Raw genomic sequence first — 24,287 nt, 5'->3', positions numbered from 1 at the left:
ATTCTCAGGGGTATATGCCACCTGTGAAGAGGAAATCTCTTTTCTAAAATGTTTCGACTTCCTTACGGGGAATCGAATCGACGTCCGTGCAGGTGAATCATGAGTGCCTCTCTCCTATCCACCTCGGCTATGCAGTCGCTATGCATACTGTATAAAATACATTACATTGAATACTTTCTGGTGTACGGAGGGATGGAATTCTGTATTTTGAGATGATATTCTGGCATAATACCTATTGAGGTACTACGCCACACTAAAAACATGCAATTTATTATCTTTTATATAATAATTTATTGCAGCCAATGGCCATACGCACAATAATACACAATGATTAGGTTACATAGGTAGTTAAAGTCCATAGATAACAATATACACAGTCAGATAGTCATTGTCAGGTACTCACTAGCAGTCATAGTGGGGATCAACTTTCGTTCCGTTTGTGGGACCTCTTATAAAACTCATTTGGAGCTCCTTTAGGTTATGAAAGAGCGATAGGTGCGGGCGTGCAAACGAAGAATGGAAAGAACGAAGCAAGGCGGAAGGACCAATCCAGTAGTCACGAAATAGGCCAAAGTAAGTAAGAAGCAGTGTACTACAAACCTACAATTCAGTAATAACAAATATTAGTGCGCAAAGATAAAATCTTCATGTCCAAACTGAGATGCGGAACGGACTCGATTAGTGAGGTTAAGTAACAAAACGCACACCAGAAGAGAAACACACAAAATTCATGTCAAGTGAGGTCAAGTAACAAACACACAAACCGTACACCAAAAGAGAAAAATAGAATTCCGTGTCAACGCGAACCAGGTTTAAATCACGAAGAATACACAAAGGCAACGTACACACCATGGCACCAGGTAAAAACAACAACTGCAACGGCTGCAAAAAGATAATCAAAGATGAAGAACAGGCAATCCTGTGCGTCGGAAAGTGCACGACCATGTATGACATAGAGTACGCAGGCGTCTCTATATCGCCGCATAACGTGTTAAAATCGAAAAAGAACACTTTCTTCTTTTGGCTCTGTCCCAAGTGTAGACATCAATTTATTACCTTTTAGTGAATCACTTTATACTTAACGTCAAAATACAAAAATAATTTTCACCGAGCTCGATAGCTGCAGTTGTTAAGTGCGGCCATTATACAGTATTCGGGACATAGTGGGTTCGAACCCCACTGTCGGCAGCCCTGAAAATGTTTTTCGGTGTTTTCCTATATTTACATCAGGCAAATGCTGGGACTGTACCATAATTAAGACCACGGCCGCTTCCTTCCCACTCCTAGGTCTTTACTGTCCCATCGTCGCCATAAGACCTATCTGTGTCGGTGCTACGTAAAGCAAAGTGCAAAAAAGTTATAATAATTTTCCGTTACACAATATTATTCATAAGAAACGAAATAAAGTTAAATGTTTTCCCAAAATATACAACTTTGACTAAAACTGACACTGCAGTGTGTAAGTGACAAGAGCGGATGCTTACTGCAGGCTTTCACATAAATTCAGAGCTCAAACCAAAGAATTATTCTGTATGAACACTAAAAACCGGAACACACTGCATGATAAACTAGCCCCAGGGTGCTTTTAAACTCGTTAATTGGAGTTGTTAGATTGTTCACATTAAACCGTTGTAGCTTTACGGTCTCTTTTCGACAGGGACTTTCACATAACAACCGTTGGGAGTTAGAATGAGTTAGATCCATTGCCGGCTTCCTTTAAACATGAAGCTTTATCTGTACCCAAAGAAAGAATATAAGATCTAATATATGCAAGTCTAACCATATATAAAGCATATTAGGTTAATACTGAGACTGTGTGTGAGATAAAGTAACTTGCATGCTTCCCTGACTGACTTCTGTATGAATAATTGGAAAATAAACATGAGTAAATAGTGACATGTGATTATAAGTAATAGCTGACATCAGGCCCGTGTGTGACATGAGAGTTAATGTCCGAAGTTATCTGGACAATGATTAAACACAAACATTGCAAGGACTGATTCATTGATCGATAAAAGGATGAAAACTCATGCACACGAATTTAATTTCAATTTCATAAAGTTGACATTAAATTATTAAAATGCAGTGACTTATCGATTAGATATATGATAAAGCCACTGTTGAACTAAATAAAATGCTGGTCAGAAATTCCCGATAGCGACGAGAAGGTTGCGATTTACGCCAATTATCAATTATAAATCTTGATTATGAAGAACTAAAGCAATTAATAATACCACAGGATGAATAATATTAATCACAAAAATAGTGTAAGACCCATTTAATTAAATAATATATTTTCAGAAAACTATTTTTTAGAGATTACAGGTTTGAAATTCGGAATTTTATAATTCATTTACACAGAATGTTGTAAGGTGATTCACTCTCAGTCTTTTACTCATTAGATTAGCACATAGGTCCTACACTAGTTGAAAAATCTGGATCTATTAATGAGTGATGCTTGTCAGATGCCGGTTAATCAACTGAATAAAATAAGTTCGTTAATAAAAGAGAGAGACAAACAATTAATTCATTGAGTATGTTAAAAGGATTCAGAATACCACATCACATTGCGCAACGCAGTTATACATGAATACGATATATAATCATTATTTTCGTACCGGGCGGTACACCTCCACGCCGCTTATTTAAAATTTGCGCCAATTGAAACTCCTCTGCTGGAGGAAGTCTGAACTTTATCTACGGTATTAATTTTCAAGTTTCTCAGAAGATGTCACTACTGGGAAATGTTGTAGTTTCTGAACTGGGTCGTTTTCGACGCATTTTTGTTTCCCTATTGTAAGAAGTGTGAACTTTCTCTTCTAGAGGACACTACTGAAGATCAACAATAGTGCACACTAGTGCGAAGTGAAAGAACTGTTTTTTGGAGAAATTTTTATTTCAAAAGTTTGTTTCTTGTTAAATTTCTTTCTGTTATTGTTTAAGTTGGCTGTATACCCCTTTCTTTCCCCTTGTTTTGTATTTAGCCAATCCCGAATTTTTAAAATTAATTCCTAACCAATCAGGTGTATCTTCTCCAAAGGGGATATGTTGCTGTACCCTAGCCAATAAAGTGATTGTGGGCGGGTGTCTTCTTCCCTGAAACGCCTCGAACCTTCCGCGAGAGTATATAAACTGCTGATTTTGGGGTCTCTGGGCCACTTCTGTTCCATTTTTCAGTGTGTAAAGTACTTAGCAGGGGGCGGGAAGCGCCACTTTCTTCGGGCAGCAGTTCAACAATAAGGTAATGGCCGTATAATAACTTCTTTTCTTGCTAGCTCAACAGTTTAGCTCTCGGGGCGGGTCCGAAGCGTTTCCACCATGTAACTTTCCCTAAAATGTAAAGATACCTTGTATTTATTCTATCCTTTAAGCTACATATTGGGATAGAGAGTGCTTAACCCTCTCGAGCTCCCACTCATATTGTGTTGAGGTGAACTTATTTCTCACAACCGATTCTTCCTTAATGTAATATAAATTGATCTTTTCTAAAGTCACCTCTGTAGTATGGGATTAGCCCTTGCATTAGTGGCCTAGAGCCAGATTAGGTTTTTAAACAAATGCATTAGGAGTGCAGTTCGCCTCCTCTCAAATTGGTAGTTTAGAGGCCATGTAATTAATCTTTTCTCATTTAATAGGCCTCAGTAGGTTGGGTATCTTACCCCTGTGTTTATGTCCTTAGAGGACAGCTTGAAAGTCAAGTTTGGTGTGGTCTTTTATAGGCCAGAACATTGAGAGCGTATTGCTCTTTTGAAATTTGATTTCTGTGTGCCTCGAGCAGGCTTTACTGTGTAATTTTGGAGCAAGTGCTCCTGGGCATGATTGGGGTCTTCTGCCCCTTTGTTGAATTCCTGTATATTGTAAAATTGGGCTAATTGTTCAAGTATTGTGGGTTTGGCTCTCGGAGTCCATCCGGTAACTCTGTAATTGTACATTCTCGAATAGTGGCCTTGCTACTCTGTACCTGCCATGCTTGTTATTTTTTTTGATTTTATAAAGAAAATATAACCTTGTTAAATTTTACATGAACTCTAATGTCGTAGCTTGAGACCCGTTCACACCCGCACCTTCTTTCACCTCTAACTACCACGGAAATCTCCGTAACAATTTTAATGACCTTATTAATGTTAAACTTGTATTATTGGATATCATAACGTTATATAACCTTCATCAATACTGATATTTAACTTATGTTATAGATATTATTCAAAAGAATTAAATTTTTGTAATGTATTTATAACAGAGACAACCTGTTCCTTGTTATAGTTAAAGCAGAACCGGTTTCTTACAATAATTTCTCTCTCGTATATGTCCAATAGAGATATAATTACTTTAATTACTTTACTACAATTGGTTGATGCTGTTAATATTAATTTTTAAATGCATTACTATAGAATATATTGAATTAATTCACTCTCAGCATTGCTTTTATTAGTATACTACATAGGTAGGACACTAGGAAGGTACATTATGTGACTCCGTAATACAAAGGCCTACTGTCAAAAGGAGCTGAGGCGATTGTATTTTCCTTGGTAAAACGCTAGATGCTGAAATATTACTTTGAAATGGGCCCGAATCCGAGATAATTCACGGAGATTTACGTTGTGAATGACAATAAGTTCAGAATAAAATGTTAGCAAGACACTCTTCATGCTTTGTTCCTGTCCAAACTCTTCACATCCGGGGAGGTGTACATTTGAATCTGTGGGGAAACAGTGGAAACAGCCGCGAGGAATGAAGACATTCCAGTAGCCCAGACACTGAAGCAGAGGGAATAATCCTTTCAATAACTACTTTTGTGCGGTAACTACAAGTTTAAAATTATACAGGAAAACTAGAGATTCACTCTAGGAGCCTAGCTTAAATTGTTCCCGCGAAAAGCAATTCAGCGCAATAGTTCAGAAATCTTATTTCTCGTCTATTCCTTATAGGTATCTGATGAATAAACTCCCTATTTTAAATGTACAAACTACGCTATACCCCTCAATATTAATAGAAATTTTTAGGTATCACTGGATATAGTGTAGAATTCTATCCTTCGATAAGAAAATGGCAGAAGTGTCAGTACGTTTGTATTGGACAATTGGGCTTCCATCCTAACCCTGATAAAGAAAACATTGAAGAGGACAAAACTTTCGAAAAATAAAAATATACTGGCAAAATAAAGGAACGGGCCAAGAAGGGCTTGAAAATGAATGACCCCCTATAGCCCGCACTCCTAATACCACTGAGATCGGAGGATAATAAGGGAGATGAGAAAGGGAAGGTGAATGCAGGGAGCATGACGCAAGTACATGGATTCATTGTCACACTACTCAACTAGGAAGCTCGTGGTCGTCAACTCGAGCCCCCGTGTTCAGAGCCCATGGGTGTTAGCCTCTTCTGTCGCCTCATAATACAGGCATAGTATACCACTCCTATCCACATTAGGATATAATCAGTCCCGAGCCAAGCTATATGATTGCCATCACGTCCCTTGACCGCACAAGGCAATGTTACATCATCCAACACAACGACCTTCTACAAAGGGGAGTGTGTATTTTGTATTATATTCAAATATTACCATAGTGACAGACAGATTCAAGTATCCTGGCTTTGCCATTACCACCGATGCTACAACCGTTTGATATTTTAAAGCACCACACCCAAGTTGGCTCAGTGAAATAGTAATCACTGGCATGTATCACGTGTGACAGATAGATGCTCATTACAGTAAACTTAGTGGGAAGGGCTACTAGATGGTCTTCAAATCTAACACAAAACATATCTCCAAATTCTGGGGAAGAAAAAAAGTAAATGATCAGGAAATGCACGCCATACAGATACGAATTATACAATGGTCTGTGGGCGCTTTTCTGACCGAACGACTGCACATTGGTCAGGATTTCAGTGAAAAACTAAAGGAGGGGCAATCATGTTGCCGCGTGTTCATCAAGCGATATGGTGAAGATCGTCCTGTACAGAAAGCACTTGTCACCGCAGATCTAACGAAAGGTCTAGGACGCTCAAGAGCGATGTGATGGCAAAACAGTGGAAACAGCCGTGAGGAATGAAGAAATCCTAGTAGCCCAGACACTGAAGCAGAGGGAATAATATTTTCGAGTAAGGAGAGCCGACTCTGAGTGACACATGAAAGTGCCTATACATTCGACGAGGAAAATTAGCTTAATTCTCACCACAGAGTGAGAGTACTTTGTCAGCATTCATAGCAAGTTACGTATAACTAACCATAAAACGCCACTTTTAAGAGCAGCTCCATATGTTGACCGATGTTCATTTAGTTCGTCACGAAAAAGGTGAAGCATTAGTTAGCACACCGGAGACCATATATAGCACCGTTGATACGCAAAGCGTTATTTGTTACCTACGCTTGTTCATGCAGCAATAATAATTGATTCCTAGTAAGGTATTGCACTAACATGATGGTTTTAAATTTGAAAGATTTGATTGCAACAGGAAAGTTTTACTTTACTTTTGGAATAGTATCGTGTGGAATATTACGTCACGAAACTCAATTCATACATGGGAAGTTTTATTGCCCAGCTAAGAAAGTGACTCCTACTCAAGCCAGAAAATTGTAATCATTCATCTCTACCGTTCTAATCTCCGTGGTACTCAAGCGATGCGCCCAGTAATTAAGGAGCTAGTGCAATTCAAATTGAAGGTATAATTACTTCACATTAATGAACATTACTTGGAGTGTTTAAATTCCATCTGCAAACTCTTAGTTTTAATTCGCAGTATTAATGCAGCAATCTAATTATACAGTCACATTACGACGCGAGCCTCCCACTTCTTAATTGACAGTTTTCACGTCCTAATACTCCCAGCATAAATTATAAGGTTTACTTCTGCAAAGCGTTCCATTTCCATTACGTCAAGCGCCTGACGCTGCCATTATTTAGCTATCCTTCGTTTGTGAATAATTGTATGGCGTTTAAAATCATAGACGACCAGTCTTTAATATTAACTATGTGAACTATCGGCACCCGTGCGTTTTTCTACACATGTTCTTGAGCCACAACTTCGAGCCCGCTAGCTTGGTCTCATGGGAAGTTTAGGAGTATCATTTTTCTAGGAATCTTCATGGTTCCGTTCTTATGATTCTAGGGTGCGTGGATGTACTTCATTAATTCATGTTTCTCCTCAATGTATACCTACATTCACAGAACGCTACACTTCAACTTCCATTAATCAGTGAATTATTATTATTCTGATAAACGTAATTCCGGTTCCCTGCTATTCCAATTCCGGACAATCATATATCGATCCAAAAAATATGTCCACGGTTCTTAAAGGAATGTCTGTGAGAAAATTCACCTTAACTGTATTTTGGTAAATATTCATCGTAAAATAAGTTTGCTGTGAAAGTATCGTGATTATTTTTTCGAAAATAATAAGAATCCAATAACTGAGCGACCAAGACGTTGGTCATGTCATGCAAATCAAAGACAACAATCATCAAACCCTACGTGACCAGACCGCCATCCTTCATAGGTGGAGGGATTTTTTCATGGGTTTGACTAATGATGAATTTCTCCATCCACCGATAGTGTGCGAACGCCCAGTTTATGGATCTATACCAGCCAGTACAATTCAAGACGTCTTAGGGGCTATGTAAAACATGAAAAATAAGGAAGCACCAGGACCAGAAGATATACCCATCAGAGGTCTTGAGCGTGGAGCTGAGATTCTCATGAAGCTGTTATAACAGAATTCTCCACTATGGTAACATACCTGCAATTTCGTTGACCAGCACTAGAGTCCATATCTGGAAAGGCAAAGGTGATATTGGTGAATGCATCAATTACCGAGCAATACGTTTATTGTGTCAGACAATGGAGATTTTTGATCGCATTCTTGATCGTCGGCTAAAGAACATCTTACAAATTTCCACAAACCAATGCGGCTTTGTCAAAGGTGTTAGTACAACTGACGTTTTTCATACAGCCCGTATCCTGGTGGCGAAATATATAGAGAGAAACAAACCTCTACACCAAGCCTTTTTGGACTTCGAAAATGCTTTTGACCGGATACCACATAAGCTTATTTGGAAGCCCTCTGATCCCACAATGTTCCAGAAGCCTACGTCCGATGAACCCAAATTTTCTATGACAAACTCACCAGTGTGGTTCGGTGTGCGGTAGGGATCCCACCCTCATTTCCTATCAATGTTGGGGTTCATCAAGGTTCAGCACTGTCACCTCTCTTATTTGTCCTACGTATGGATACAGTAACAGCTGACATCCAGACGCCATATCCCTGGACCATCTTATATGCTGAGGATGTGTTCCTTGCGGATCAGTCCCGAAGGAATATGGGAAATCTCTTTCAAATTTGGAAAGACCGTTTAGGGGAATATGGTTAGATAAATGTGTTTATTGGCATAGTTAAGACCATTGGGCCTTCTCTTTCACTAAACAAATTACTATACATTAGAGTCATAATTTATACTAGAGTAGTTTATAATAGATAAAACACATTTTAAACACAGTCAAAATATAACAAATAAAATTCCACCCCAGGGAGACGTATATATATCATCTAGGAAACTTCGCCAACCACCCCGTAAACGGAAACATAGATGGTGGACTTCGGATTGTGACAGAGCACTTGGAAACACGTATGCGAGCCTGGAAGAATTGGGACAGTCATCAAACACCAGAGAATTGGCATATCTTTTCAGAAACTCACAAGCAAACGTCCAAAAGACTCAGACGAATTAAACGTGCATACCATAACAAGAGATTAGAGGAGATCGATAATGACTTCAAACGGAATAACACGAGAAATTTCTACAACACTTTTTGCGAAGAACTGACCAGCTACAAGCCACCCACTCTTTCTTTTCGACGCCCTGAAGGAACTCTGGTGACAAATACAAAGGCTAACTGTGACATCCTGAAACAACACTTCAAAAAGTTACACAACTGCGAATCACCAACTGAGAAACTTCAATTCTACATACCCACTCCAAACCCAGATTCCCTTCCACCGACTCATGAGGAGATAAGGAGCATCATATTACATCTCAAAAACAATAAAGCACCAGGAGAAGATGGTGTAATCGCCGAGATGCTGAAGATTGGAAGGGATCAAATGATCGACCAATTACACGTCATCATTGCGAACATATGGGAAAGTGAAGTCATACCTGTAGATTGGAAAACTGCCCTGATCCATCCACTGCATAAGAAAGGTGACAAGATGGATCCAAACAATTACTGAGGTATTTCTCTTCTGTCAATAGCATACAAAATTCTTTCACGTGCTCTGCTTACCAGATTGGAACAACAGACAGAAGATAAGATCGGCGAATACCAGGCGGGCTTCCGTCCACATCGATCGTGCGTGGAACAGATCTGGAACCTGAAGATGACACTCCAACACCGCCAGTCAAACCGCACAGTGGTCACTTTCGTAGATTTTAAAAAAGCATACGACTCAATAGACCGTGGTACCCTGTTCAATGTTCTTCGAGAATACGGTGTTGATAACAAAACAGTCACGTTAATCCAACAAACCTTAACAGATACAACCTCTAAGGTGAAGTTCATGGGTGAAATCTCTGAACCCTTTGAAATAAAAACAGGCGTTAGAAAAGGTGATGGTTTGTCCCCACTTCTGTTCAACCTAGTACTGGATAAGGTCATTAAAACATGGGAGAAAGAAGTACCCGGAATAAACATGGGAACGAAAAGTAAACGGATTAACATTAAATGCCTTGCCTTTGCTGACGATCTAGCAATAATTACCCGGACTCCCGAATAAGCCAGGCACGCCATCGAGAAGCTTCACGAGATTGCAATCAAAACTGGTCTCCACATCTCGTATGAAAAAACGCAATACATGGACTCCAAGTGCACACACCTAACATCACTAGCGACCAAATATGGCAACATTTTACAAGTCAAACAATTCCAGTACTTGGGTGAAATTATCGGTGATTCAGGCAATGGAAAAGCAGCCAACAAAATGCGCGCAGAAAAACTACGTAAAGCATACCTAATCACCTGGAACTTCTACAATAAGAAATCAATATCCACAAAAGCCAAACTCCGACACTACCACACCGTTGTCCACCCTGAGGCACTCTACGCAACTGAGACATCAGCACTTACCATTAACATCAAGGACATTGAGAAAATTGAACGACAGGTACTGAGGAAGATATTCGGGCCCAAGTTTCAAGAGGGTAAATGGATGCGAGGAAGCTCAGAATAACTCTATGCATTAACTGAGCGATTCTCTTCAGTCGCACGCAAACGGCGTATGAAATTTTATGGACATTTAGCACGAGTGGATGACTCACGACTGACTAAGAAGATATTTCTTATTATCAATGGAAACCGACAATCCAAAGCTCGCTGGCTAGTGGATGCACAAGAGGACGTCGCAGAAGTCGACGTTGATCCAATGGCAACCACAAGGAATACATACAGACAAAAGATCAACAGCCATAAATTTGCACCCAAGAATCCATCTGAGAAAAGCTTGAAACTCAAAAACTCGTGGACCCAAGAAAGACGGCAGGCCCATAGTGAAAGGATGAGGAAGTTTTGGGAAGATAAGAAGAACAAGAAGATGAAGAATACCAGTGCTATTTAATGGTTCCACGTGCTCCTTAAGGGTCTAAACGAATGTATATAATAATAATAATAATAATAATAATAATAATAATAATAATAATAATAATAATAATAATAATAATAATAATAATAATAATAATAATAATAATAATAATAATAGCTAGTAATGATATTGTAGTAGTACTATCAATGAAGACCAGAAATGCACAGTTCACTCGCATCCTGCTGAACCTCTTAACGCTCTTTCAAATGACATTGTAGTTGGTATTCCTCTGACGGCATCCGGTAAACGATTCAGTTCTCGTCCGGCAAACACCGAGAATGACGTGTTATATGCGGCAGTTCGATGGTGAGGGTTGACGAGCAGGTTGGATGTTTGAGCCCTAGTTAGTCTGTCATGAACAATTCAGAAGTAATGGAAATGCGAACAAAGGTAAGATGGGGAAGGTGTACTAAGAACTCGATGGAGGAGAGACAAAGTATGATGGTTACGACGAACACTGAGCGCGACCACTCTACTGTAAGGAAAGATGATGACACGTGGTCATATTTTCTTAAATTACATATATGTCTCACATGAATTTTGAGCGTGCTGTAGCCTTAGGGAAAATTGCGGCCTCACAACACTGAATACAACACCACAATAATCAATATGTGGCATTACGCGAGCTTCGATAAATTTATTTTTAAGATTTATTGGAAATATGTATTTATATGTATATAAAGAATGTAAAGCTGAGTAAACTTTCTGACAGATATGTAAGACATGTTCATACCAAGTCATGCGTTCGTCCATGATAACGCCGAGATTCTTCACTTGTGATACAAAAGGAATTGGAACATCCTGAAGGATTACTCTTCGCAACGGACGTTTAGTTAAACTTGTCATTTGAGTTTGATGTCCATGAAGGACTACTTGCGACTTTGTAGGTTTCAATTTCGGGCCGTGCGCAGCAGACCAATCACTAACAGCCTGTAAGTCAATGTTTAGTAAGTCGATATTTTCTTGAAGGCCTCGTGCTGTACAGCCTGTGTAGAGTTGAAGATCACCAGCGAACATTTGGTATTGGCAGTGTCTTAAATTTGATGATATGTCATTCACAAAGAGTGGAAAGTAAGAGAACCTAGTATATAGCTTTTAGGGACTCGTCTGTTCACGTGGCGCCACGAGGAAACGACTCCATTCTTACCTTTCACTCATTGTTGACGTCCGTGAAGATAAGGATGCATCCCGGCAATCGTACTCTGAGTAAAACGTAGAGCCTTCAGTTTGACAAGAAAAATGTCAATGTGTACGCTGTAGAAAGCTTTACTATAATCTACTAGTACCAGAACTGTGATTCATCCTCTGTCTATTGCTTGTCTAACGTCCTCAGTCACTTTGAGTAAGGCTGTAATTGTACTATGTCCTCGTCGGAAACCGGACTGGAGAGGATTAAGGAGATTGTGCGTTCGAAGGTACTCACACATTTGTGTATGCGCCTTACATCACTAACACCGAGTACTGTACGTGCAATGTGGCTTGCAGGCTGCTGATAGGATTCTCATCGACGGACAGATCCAGTTAAAGCCAACCAATTTAAATATATTGGATCACTCATCACCTCAGACGGAAATACATCTCCAGACACCCGAGCACGGCTGAAGTGTCGTCAGGTCACTGGTGTGTTATTCGACATGGAAATTCCCACCTGACTGAAATGAAAAGTCTAAAAATCCATGGTCCGATTAGTTGTACTCTACAGGTCGGAATGTTGGCCTAAAACTAAGAATCATTAGCAGATTCTACATGGCATGGATATGAAAATGTTACGTTGGTCACTGAGTCTTCCATAACTGGACCATGTCAGGAATAAAGGTGTCCGAAGGCTTTTGGGAATGCCACCTATTCCAGAAGATGAGAGAAGCATGCCTTAGATGGTATGGTAATGTCGTCCGAAGATGGAGTCCTACAACTTTAAGAGAGTGTTCTTGTGCCTTGTTGATGTTCATAGCGAAACTAAAACAAATGGGGAACTGCAGACATCTAAACTTAAACTGTATATCCGAAAAATTATTCGAATCCGAGGAATGGATATTACTTCGCTCGCGGAATGCCCAATCATGAGAATTGCTTCAATAATATTAGTCATCAGTTTCTAAGTCGTTTTCATTGCAGAGGGCAGGATTCTTATTCTTAAGAAGGATCATCGGTGCCACAATCGTCCACTCTAAGATGTTGGAGGGTACTCCAGGTGATTCCAAGTCTTTCAAAAGCTCTGCCATGTAGTCGATAGACTTGTAACTTTGTAGAACATCAGGTAATTCTTGTAAAAGTTGATGACGTTGACAGCTTCACTTCTTCGATCAAGAATCGCTCTTTGACATAGCCATGCGTAATTGGTGAAATGCTGTGGCCACGCATGTTAAAAATTTCATATCTGTGCGTGTGTATTATAATCTAATCCTCTTTACTATAGCCTATGTTTTCTCTAAATGAAATAATAAAACATGAGATTGAGTTGGGAGAAAGAAAACATGAAAACCGGATAATTCTTGTGAGTGTTGCTTATTGATGACGTTGACAGCTTCATGTCTTGGTGCAAGAATTGCTCTTAGACACAGCATTGCGTCTAAGGTGAAAACGTTTGCCCACCTATGACAAATATTTCAGACATTTGTTTGGCGTAGATTTGACTTGTCCTACATATTTACTCTAAATGTATACATGTCCAACCCTTGCCCACTTTCTCTACGCTGTTTGAGCATGAAGTGAGATGAATCTTCGTAGCGAGTTTTTACGATCGTATATCTTTCATGACGTCAACCTACACAGATGACTTAATGAGATGAAATGAGTGACATGATATATGAGAGTAAGAATGAACAGGAAGAAACCCGGCGCAGACACATAGCCCAGTCCTCTCGAATAGCTGAAGAATTTACGGCCACATCCGACGGACGAATCACCATCAACAGCGACATATGCCCTCACACTATTAAGACCAAAAACGGCTTCGTACGCCATGGACGTAAAATGGCTCCTTAAATTGTGTTCTCTACCTATCTTATGTTCGTTTCCTAGCGACAGTGACTCTATGCATATAATCTTGGTGACAGCACGTTGGATTGTCATACCCCAATACACGTTTTCCGATAGTCTTTCGTTCATAACTCACCAACGAAAGCGAAAATGAAAATTCCAGCTTCGAGGTGTATTCGGACCCCCTTCCATCTACGTATATTCAAAATTTCAGATCTCTGCGCGCTGTAGATTTTGCTGGGCATCGCGCACAGACAGACAGACAAACACTTCCTTTTATTATTATAGATAACAAAGGGGAGATTCCAGTATTCCCTTTAGCATGTAACGGTTAGGTCGATCTGCGTTTCCGCTAAGTTTAATGTAGGATTTTCTTATCTTGTTAGAACTTAATAATGTAGGTTTTCTAAGCAGTCTACGGATTAAGTGTAATAACCTCTTATGGGGACTTTGCAAATGTAATGACGCACGAGTGTGTATCCTCGTTTCCCTTTTTCAATTTGTTTCTGGTGACCAGGGTTTCAATTTCTAAATTTTTCTACACTGGTTTCGATTTAAACCTTTTCTTTGTTAGTCACCAAGTAGACTGGCTTATCCTCTGTGCCATCGTGCCTTAAGCGCTATTAAGTTTTATCGTAAGTCTTGTGCAAGAAGTGATTTAGTGTATTCAGCCTCACATTTCACTTTGTTCTCGGCTTTTCCATTAATCTTTGTTTTCCATTTTCGGCCATGTAGTATAGGCTTTGCTTCTGTGTTATCCGGATCATCCGATCTTTCCATCGGGTGTGGATCCTCATTGAAGTAAGGGTAGCGAGTGTGAAAGCTGGGTAAGCTTTTAAGAGCAGAAAGTGGAATTGTGTTAGAGGAGTTTTGAAGTCGATGATGTAAATTCGTTCATTTAATGTGAGTTCGCGGCCCATGAGAGCATTGTAAAGTGTAAAATGTTAATTCTTGCTCAGGGTTCGAGACCCTTCAAAACGTAATTCTTAATTTAAGGTTTCGATCCCCGTTGTAGTAACTTGTTCTGGAAGCCTCAGCTTCATTCTGTTATTAACAAGTACAATTCTGTATTCCCCCTACTGAGGAACTTGTGTAAGTTCTAGTGCCTCATCGAATCAATGGCGAAGATTTGTAAATTTCTACTATATATTGGATTGGTTTCTGCTCTAACTCTTGTCTACTCACCTGGTTTTGAATTTACCAAGCTGTTGTGATTTAAAAAAAACATGGTGCGAAATCCCCGAAAGGCCTCGGCCTACCTAGCGACCGCTGCTCAGCCCGAAAGCCTGCAGAATACGAGGTGTCGAGTGGTCAGCACGGTCGTTATTAATGGTTCTCTAGATTGGGAGATTTTCCATTTGCTGTTGTTTAATCTCTATCATTGTTGCTGTTTCTGAAATTATTTTCCTTCACTAAGGAAAATAAAATTTAATTAAATATAGTGGTCAAAATATATTCTTATGTCAGCTTTGTCAAGCCCTTTACCCCTCACGCCTCATTCCCACTCTGATCCACGGAAATTTGACAACAATAATAATAATAATAATAATAATAATAATAATAATAATACCCATTTCCATAGCTGCAGTCGCTGACGTGCGACTACTATCCAGTATTAGGGAGATAGTGGGTTTGAACCCCGCTGTTGGCAGACCTTAAGATGGTTTTCCATGGTTTACCATTTTCACACCAGCCAAATGCTGCGGCTGTTCCTCAATTAAGGCCACGCCCGCTTCCTTCCCACACCTACCCCTTTCCTGTCCAATCGTCGTCGCCATAAGACCTATCTGTGTCGGTGTGACGTAAAGAAACTTGTTAGTAAGAAGAAGAAGAAGAAGAAGAAGAAGAAGAGGAAGAAGAAGATCATACCCTCTTGGTGAATATTTCGGAATGCTAGGTACCACACGATTCGATCTTCAATGGCTGATACACTGCACCAGAAAGGTTAGAGCATATATAAGTTCATGGCATCGCAGTCATCGGTGGGAAGAGTTAAATTCACATTATCAACTTTAATTTGACTACAAGAAGGAATTTTGATCCGACAATCCAATTCTAGAACAATGCGATGTTGACGCGGAAGGAAAACCGATATACGCACTACTCCTCTTTAGTACCCGAAGAACTGCAACTTAAGAGAAGTAGAAATTGTAGGACTTGTGCTGGGTACGATGGATAAAAGTTACAGGGAATATGTCAACACCATGACACGTTTCCACGTAACAAACCAAAAAGTCGTCAGGTGGGTAATACTTACTCTAAATGGGCCCATATCCATCTTGCATAGTTTTCGGATTAACACACTTCACTTTATCTGATTTCACCTGCAGTGGCCCCTGAAGACTTGTGTTAGATTTTTCTTTCTATCAGTTACAACCAAAATGAGTTGTATCATAAATCAATATTTTTTATATTCTTCGACATTCCTGGGAGCCTCACTGGTTTGGGGAAGAATAAATGTGATAATAATCATAAGAATATTATTAACAACTATCAAATATACTCGTGCTTCGCTACGGTATTCTACCAAGTGCACGGATTTTTACGTAAATTACTCTACACGCAGTGAGAAAGATTACGGTACATTAAATTGCATATCTCTTAGCGATATCCGAGAAACAAAACAGGGAGGACGCTATACGATGTTACGCATGTAAGGTGGGCATTGGGGAAATTTTGATGATAACGGCAGACAACATTTCCTACTGCCATTCACAATCGCGATCGGGAGTTCCTTCTAAAACGGCAGGCCCACGCGCAAATTCTCATTCAAAATATAGATGGAGAGTTTTCATTATAAATAAAGGCCTCATTTCCTAATGAGAATAGTGCAATCTGTAATGTGATACGACTTACCATTAGGCCAGCAGTTGCCCTGAAACGAAGGTCTTGAAACGTCATTAAATTGCCTCCACATTTCGATATTTTGCGGCACCAAAAAGGCATAGCCTACATTTGAACAGCTTGGAATTTTATCTCAAGGAAATTGTATTCAGGTTTCGAGATTAGCATTCGCATATATACGGAGTAATTAAGGAAGAAAGTCTTAGAGTTAACAAAGTTGAAAATACTGTAAGAAAAAAACGGATTATAGTAGTATAAGTCACGGGTTCGGCGGCCTCTTCCTCCTCGGGCCCTCCGCAGAGGCCAACCCCTCCCACAGGAAATTTAAATTTTAGCGGGAGATTTGAATTTTGGCGCGAGATTTGAATTTGTAAACACAGCCATCCCTAAATAACAACGCATCGCTAACCTCAATGCTGCCATCTCGACGGGGCTAAACATAAGTGCTGCCATCTTTACATCACTAAACCTCACGGGGGGGAATTTCAATCTTAGCGCGAGATTTGAATTTCCACTTGCTTTTTTGACAGCTGCCATTCGCCAACCTGCATCGCTAACCTCAGTGCTGCCACCTTTACGCCACAAAACCTCACAGGCACGTGGTGACAGGCGATTTCCACGTGCTCCTTTGACAGCTGTCATCCGCCATCTTGCATCGCTAACCTCAGTGCTGCCCATTTTATGGTACTAAACCTTATCGTGGTGGTGGTGGGTAATTTAAAATCCACTTGCTTTTCGTACAGCTGTCATCCACCATCTTGCATCGCTAACCTCAGTGCTGCTCTCTTTACGGCACTATGTTTGAAAGATAGTAGCGGCAATTTGAAAAATTCCACGTGTTCTTGTTTGGAAACAGACCCACGTGGTTTTTTGACAGCTGACAGCAGCAATCTTTAATCAACAGAGCATCGTGCTGCCATCTTTATGGCACTAAACCTTATTCTTTGACATGTGGTGGTGGGTAATTTAAATTCCATGTGTTTTTTGACAGATGTCATCCGCCATCTTTAATCAAGAGAGCACCGTGCTGCTATCCTTACGGCACTGCGGGCAATTTGAAAAATTCCACATGCTTTTTGACAGCTGTTACCGCCATCTTGAATCGCAAACCTCAGTGCTGCTATCTTCAGCTACTATTTTTGTAAAGTGGTGGCGGACTATTTGAAAAATTCTACGTGCTCTTGTTTGGAAACAAACCCACGTGCTTTTTGACAGCTGACAAGTGGCCATCTTTAAACAACAGAGCACCGTGCTGCTATCTTTACGGCTACTACCTTAAGCACGTGCTAGCGTGAAATTTGAAAAGTTCCGTTAGCTATCATCATTAAACAGTAAAACTTTAGTGCATTCGTGAACCTAACTTCTCATCTACCATCTTGAAGGAGACTATCCTTAATTTACGACAAGATGCCCTTCCCGACGCTAATTAGCACTTAGAGGTTACTACACAAGGTAGCGGCGGCTGTTAAGGTTGCGCGTTTTGAGTTTTTAACTACAGATGTTATTGCTGAAACACCTACTACATCGACGCAAGATCTACCTTCTTTTTCTGCTGTTATGATCACGCCAGTGTATCGTAATCAGCATAGAACTTTTATTCAAGATACCTATGGATCTCTCTTTGCACCTTATATAAAAAAAACTTTTTACAGGAAAAATTGACACTACGTACGGTATCATTTCTATTCAGTCTGCTTGCCAGAGATCATCTTTTCCTCGTGTAATAACGCGTCTGCGACAGTAGATGCGACGTACTGGTTTATGTAACTCATGTGCGATGTTTACCTTTACAGGTGAGATCTTCTCTTGACGAGCCGTTACAAAACAATACTTCTGCATAGGAAATTCAAATGTTAAGATTAATAGCAACACACTTATTGTAAAATGTGTTACCTATAAGCATACGAAAGGACTCTTAGAACTTCTTTTCTCACGAATACCTGACAAGGATATAATTTTATAAGATGATCTTAAAAAACATAAAGAAATACTTTTTGCTACTGACGCAACAGGACGTAATTACAAGAGAGCAGAAGCTGTATTTACAGCATTGCATTTGCAAATAAGAGTTACAAGTATCGTGAGTTTATTTCTAAGCTGTTTCCTACTGCACGTGGTCTTGATGTTATCTACAAGCCTTTGTTACCGTTTGTGGACGAAAGATCCTGGACTGACCCAAACTTACTCGTTCAACGATTCTAACTTTTAAGAGCATCGCAAGATGCTGGTCACACGGGGCACGAATCAGAAATTCTAGAAATAGAAACAGAATTAATTTATGCCGGTATTGTTTTGTAACGGCTCGTCAAGAGAAGATCTCACCTGTAAAGGTAAACATCGCACATGAGTTACATAAACCAGTACGTCCCATCTACTGTCGCAGACGCGTTATTACACGAGGAAAAGATGATCTCTGGCAAGCAGACTGAATAGAAATGATTCCATATTGTACCGGTAACGGCGGTACAAACTAAGTCCCCGTCATGAAAATCTTAAACTTACGTGTTATGCTCCGGACCGCTTACGAAGAACTGACTAGGCAGCGAGCAACAGCTGCGCGCGTGTGACGTAGTGAGCGGGTGACGTCACAGCATGCCTCGCCGCACTACAGAGCCTGGACTTATGTAGAATGTTCTACGAGTTCCGGATCAGATATAAATACGTACTGCTTCGCTCAGCAGATCAGTGTGTGTGTTACAGCATGTTACAGTGAGCAGCAGTGCGCTGCAGAATATGATACCAGTTTGTGGCGGGGATTTCTATAAGCACACTAGACTGTAGTATTCGCACAGTCAGTTCGCGGATACCGTAATCGAGCGTGAAGCCGCTGCTAAGTTTCAAGTTCGTGGACTTTAATATAGTCATGTTGAATGTGGACCTATCCAGATTTCTTTATATTGTGACAACTTTTTACTCCGATAGGACGTAAGGTGAATTGTGTATCGTCTGGACATTATCTATTGACTGTTACTCTATACGAGTGTCCAAACGTTTTCAAGTGTTCGAAATTGAAATTTTATGGACAGGACTTAGAACTGATTGCTCCTCGCCGAGTACTAAATGCTTTAAGTTATAAACTGTGTTTTGAATTGCCAATCCATAAACTGTGTCGACATTTTAGGTCATAAACTGTGAATTGTGCATGTGTGAACAGTGCATTTCTATTCTAATGAACAGTGTATTTCAATTCTGCGAACATTTAGTTTACGAACAGTCGAACCAAGGACTGTCAGTACTCAATTAATTTCGTCTTTTGGTTTCATATTATTTTCAATACGTGAATGAGTTCTGATTCACGAGCGGAACATCTTTATTTCACTTAAATTGAACAGTGCTTCAATTAACTGAGTCATGTGACATTCCTTCACGTTCTACTAGGTGCAACGAACTTTAAGTAACTCTGTTAAACTCGACAATCAGTTCCGAGTGGACTTTATTTGTGAATATTTTTTTCACTTGACACGTGACAAAATTAAGTGACATTTCACCGAGACATTTGTGTTTGGACTTTGTTAAATGCATTTATAAACACTCTATCATCTGTGCAGAAGCAGCCTTTGCACTAACTCTCCCCAGAGCTGAACGATGTTCATTCATGTTCACCATTTACAAGGACTACCTCGACGCCATGGATCTACGAAGCACCGAATAGATCTTCTAGAACTTCCATCGGGGGACGAATGGTGGTCCGCTGCTATGGAAGATGGAGCTGCCGGAATCCAAGGACATCGCCAGCCATAGGACGAGGAATATTTTCGACTGTATACGCTGTACAGAGGTGATATTAATTTCAATCTTTTAATAAACTCTGAAAACAAAGTTTTTAGGATTTATTTTAAACAAAACCCTCTCCCTCTGTATGCACTTCAGCGACTGGTACACGCCCTGCGTCTCATCTCTACCGAAGTACCAAATTTACTGTTACAGAGGAGAGGGGTAGAAATTGGCGCCCCAGTCGTATCGGGGCCGATTTGGAGTGCAGTAAAATTAGAACTTAGCGCTTCAGCAATATCAGAACTTAATTATGAGTGCAGTAGACATTAAATTGACACTTAACCATTCTAGGCTCAATTTTGAAGTACTAGTAATAATTAAGAAGTGCAGTGATAGACAAAATCGCACTAAATCGTGTGACTTAGTAATTTAATTCAGATACATTTCCAGTGCTTTATGTGGAATAACTATTGACATTACAGTGAACTTTCTAACAAGATTTAACTTCTCACTAATAAGAAGTGTTATCAATGATATGGGATAATTTTTGTGTGTTAAATGTCTTGGAGATTTTTCTTTTTGAGAAAGTTTGAATGACTTTGAATATGAACTTTTAACCATTGGACAATAATGGTGATATCTGAATTCTTTTCAAGTGATTTATGATTTTCTTGTTGCTTGGTTTAAATATATTACCATCAAAATGGAAAATATTTTAGCTGCCATTGAAGCTCTTAAGATTAGCTTAAATGAACGGATCGCCGAATCGCAGGCTCAATTAGGTACTACTTTAGATACTCGTGTCACTGAGATTAACACTCGTATTAATGAGGCCAATGCTGCAACTGCTCAATTAGGTGGTAATTTAGAATCTCGCATTACTGAGATTAACACTCGTATCAATGAGACCAGTACCGCAACTACAGCCAACTTAGAAAGTCGTATCACACAAGTAACTAAAATAATTAATACTAAGTTTTCCGAAGTTAATGCTAATTTGGAAAATAGGCTTACTAAAGCTGGTTCTGAGATTGAAAAACGATTCTCAGAAACTAATGCGAAGATTAATTCCAAGTTTACGGAAATAAACGAACGCCTCACCCGTGACTTAGAAACAGTAAAACAGGACCTTAAACTACAAATAGTTGAAGACTTAAAAGCTTCGTTTCCCACCTCACATCAATTGATTAAGGAAGTTGAAAGCTTAAAGGCAGAATTTAAAGAATCTCATGGTCAGTTATCACAGGCACAAGCAAAAATAGCCTCTATTCAGGATAACATCCATGAATCTTTTAAGACTAACTTTCAGAAAATAAGTAATGAGGTCAATTTACAAGGCAGGAGGAAACAGATAAGCATGTAAAAAACCAATTAGATAGCGCACATACTCAAATCATTCGCATAGGCCGCGACGTAAATGATGTGAAGCAGGACCTCGAAAAGGAAGTCCAGAGCGTGGAAAACTCCATCCGTGGGCAAGTTAAGACTATCAAGGTTGAATTGCAAGGAAAAATAGAGACGATTGATAATAGAATCTCTCAGGTGGAGAAGGAGGTGTCTACACACCAGTGTCAAGGGTTTAGCGGAGATACTTCTAGCATTTCCACTGTCTTAAAATTATCAGACGATAAACCTGCAAAATTTTCCGGAAAGGAAGAGTACACTGCGAAAGAATTCCTTCTCAATATTGAAGAGTACTTTCAAGAGAATAAAGTACGATCCGATCATCAATTGAGGATAGCTTCTAGATTATTGGAAGGGAAAGCACTAAATTGGTACACAGCATTTAAATTTAACATTAAAACCTATGATGAATTCAAGGAAGCCTTGTTGAAGAGGTTTTGGAATTCGGAAATTCAACATTTGATTAAGTTACAATTGTACTCTAGGAGATACAACACAGCTATTAATTCTTCACGATATTCTGATTTTCTCATTTCCCAATTAAAGAAGATGCAATTCTTTGATCCTCCTTTGCCAGAACAGGAGTTAATACAGGTAGTAACTTTACAATTCCCGGCGCATGTACAAGAAATTCTTGTGGCACCCAATGTTCAAGACCTAGAACAACTTGATGATTTATTAAGGAAACTTGACACTGCCCATACACAAAATCTACCTAGGGTTACTAAGACGAAAGAGGTTGCAACCAACCATGTCGAAGTTAAAAACCCGCCGAGATCGAATCCCGAACCCCGTGAGGAAGTAGAACCACGGAGAGATTCTTTATCTCATTTCCGACGATTTAGGAGACGTCCATACGGGCAAAGTACGCCTTATAGACGTAATCAAACGTGGAAGAAACCTATCGAGTCACTTACTCGAGATGGAGATTCGCCGAGAGCCGAGATCGAAAGAAGATGGAGAGAAACTCGCGAATATATCCAGAATCGAAACCGGGATGAAGGATTACCTGGCGCTACCTCTTTAGAATATCAAGAGCATGCCAGAAGACAGAACACGACGCCTGCGACTACCCTCGAATCGACAGGCGCAATAAAAAAAAAACTTCGACAACACAACAATAAGATTGCCTGAAAACCGTAGTAGAGAGGAAATAATTTGTGTCACTAATATTAATTACTGGTTCTTGGATGACTCAGATCTCTTGTATGAAGATCCCACTCCTACAACACCGAAGGTCCAGCGAAGTCTTCTAGTTATTAATATTACTTCGGATACCCTTTATGTAACTGCCTTAATCGATTCTGGAGCTCAAGCTTCATTAATGTCTGAGAGGTTAATTGAAATGTTGAAGGGGGGAGAAGACATGTTATTGATACCAGTCGCGCAGATTAAAATTAAAGGGATAGTACCGGACAAGCATATCAAATGTAAATTTCAAGCTTTTGTTACATTTGACATTGAAGGTGTCCAGTTCGAGCATATATTCCTAGTCATTTCGCCGATGAAATTTAACGTCATCCTAGGGTCAGATTTCCTAGCCAAGTATGGGGGAATCATTGATTATCTTGCCAACGTCATACGATTTTTTAATATCGACTCTGTAGAGTTGCAGCTGGTAGACTGTAATAATTTGAAGTGCCAAGGTCCGGGTACCCCATTCATAGAAGCCGGAGGCAAGATGGGCGATGCTCTGCCTGCCGATGAAATAGATTGCGAAGAGGGTAGACCCGGTCAAGAGGGACCCGTCGAGGGCCAGGAAGTGCCCATTGTTGAGGATGTGTTCGACGAAGGTCGTGATCACTTCATATTTCTCACCAGTGCGGCTGAAAGCCCAGAGTTCGATTCCCGCGTGGCAGAAACAAATCGACAAATATTTGAGAAATTCCCTGAAGTCTTTGATGACAAACCAGGCGTTATTAGAGATTTTGAATACCAATTGAATGTCAAGGACACCTCTCCTTATAAAAAACGGCCATATCCAGTTCCTGAGAAGTACCGAGAGGAAGCCAGGATTGTGATAAAGGAAATGGAAAATAATGGTATCATTTCTAAATGTGTCACTCCGTATCTAAACCCCTTGGCCATTGATAAGAAAACCAGCTGTTTCACATCCCGAACTTCGCATTTATGCAAAGTTTTGCCCGCTTTATGTAGGACCATATAGAATTGCAGAGGTTCTCGAGAACGGGGCATACAAAATTAATAAACTGGATGGAAGCATCGAGGGTATTTACAATGCAGCCAACCTTAAGAAATATTTCAGGAGAGAATATCATTAAAAGAAAATCCTATCGAATTTTCTTTTCCCCAGGAGGAGAGGGAGATGTACCGGTAACGGCGGTACAAACTAAGTCCCCGTCATGAAAATCTTAAACTTACGTGTTATGCTCCGGACCGCTTACGAAGAACTGACCAGGCAGCGAGCAACAGCTGCGCGCGTGTGACGTAGTGAGCGGGTGACGTCACAGCATGCCTCGCCGCACTACAGAGCCTGGACTTATGTAGAATGTTCTACGAGTTCCGGATCAGATATAAATACGTACTGCTTCGCTCAGCAGATCAGTGTGTGTGTTACAGCATGTTATAGTGAGCAGCAGTGCGCTGCAGAATATGATACCAGTTTGTGGCGGGGATTTCTATAAGCACACTAGACTGTAGTATTCGCACAGTCAGTTCGCGGATACCGTAATCGAGCGTGAAGCCGCTGCTAAGTT

This window comes from Anabrus simplex, chromosome 5, assembly GCF_040414725.1.
Source record: "Anabrus simplex isolate iqAnaSimp1 chromosome 5, ASM4041472v1, whole genome shotgun sequence".
NCBI lineage: Eukaryota > Metazoa > Arthropoda > Insecta > Orthoptera > Tettigoniidae > Anabrus > Anabrus simplex.
The sequence above is the reverse complement of the archived record's forward strand: the minus strand, read 5'-3'. Positions refer to the sequence as shown.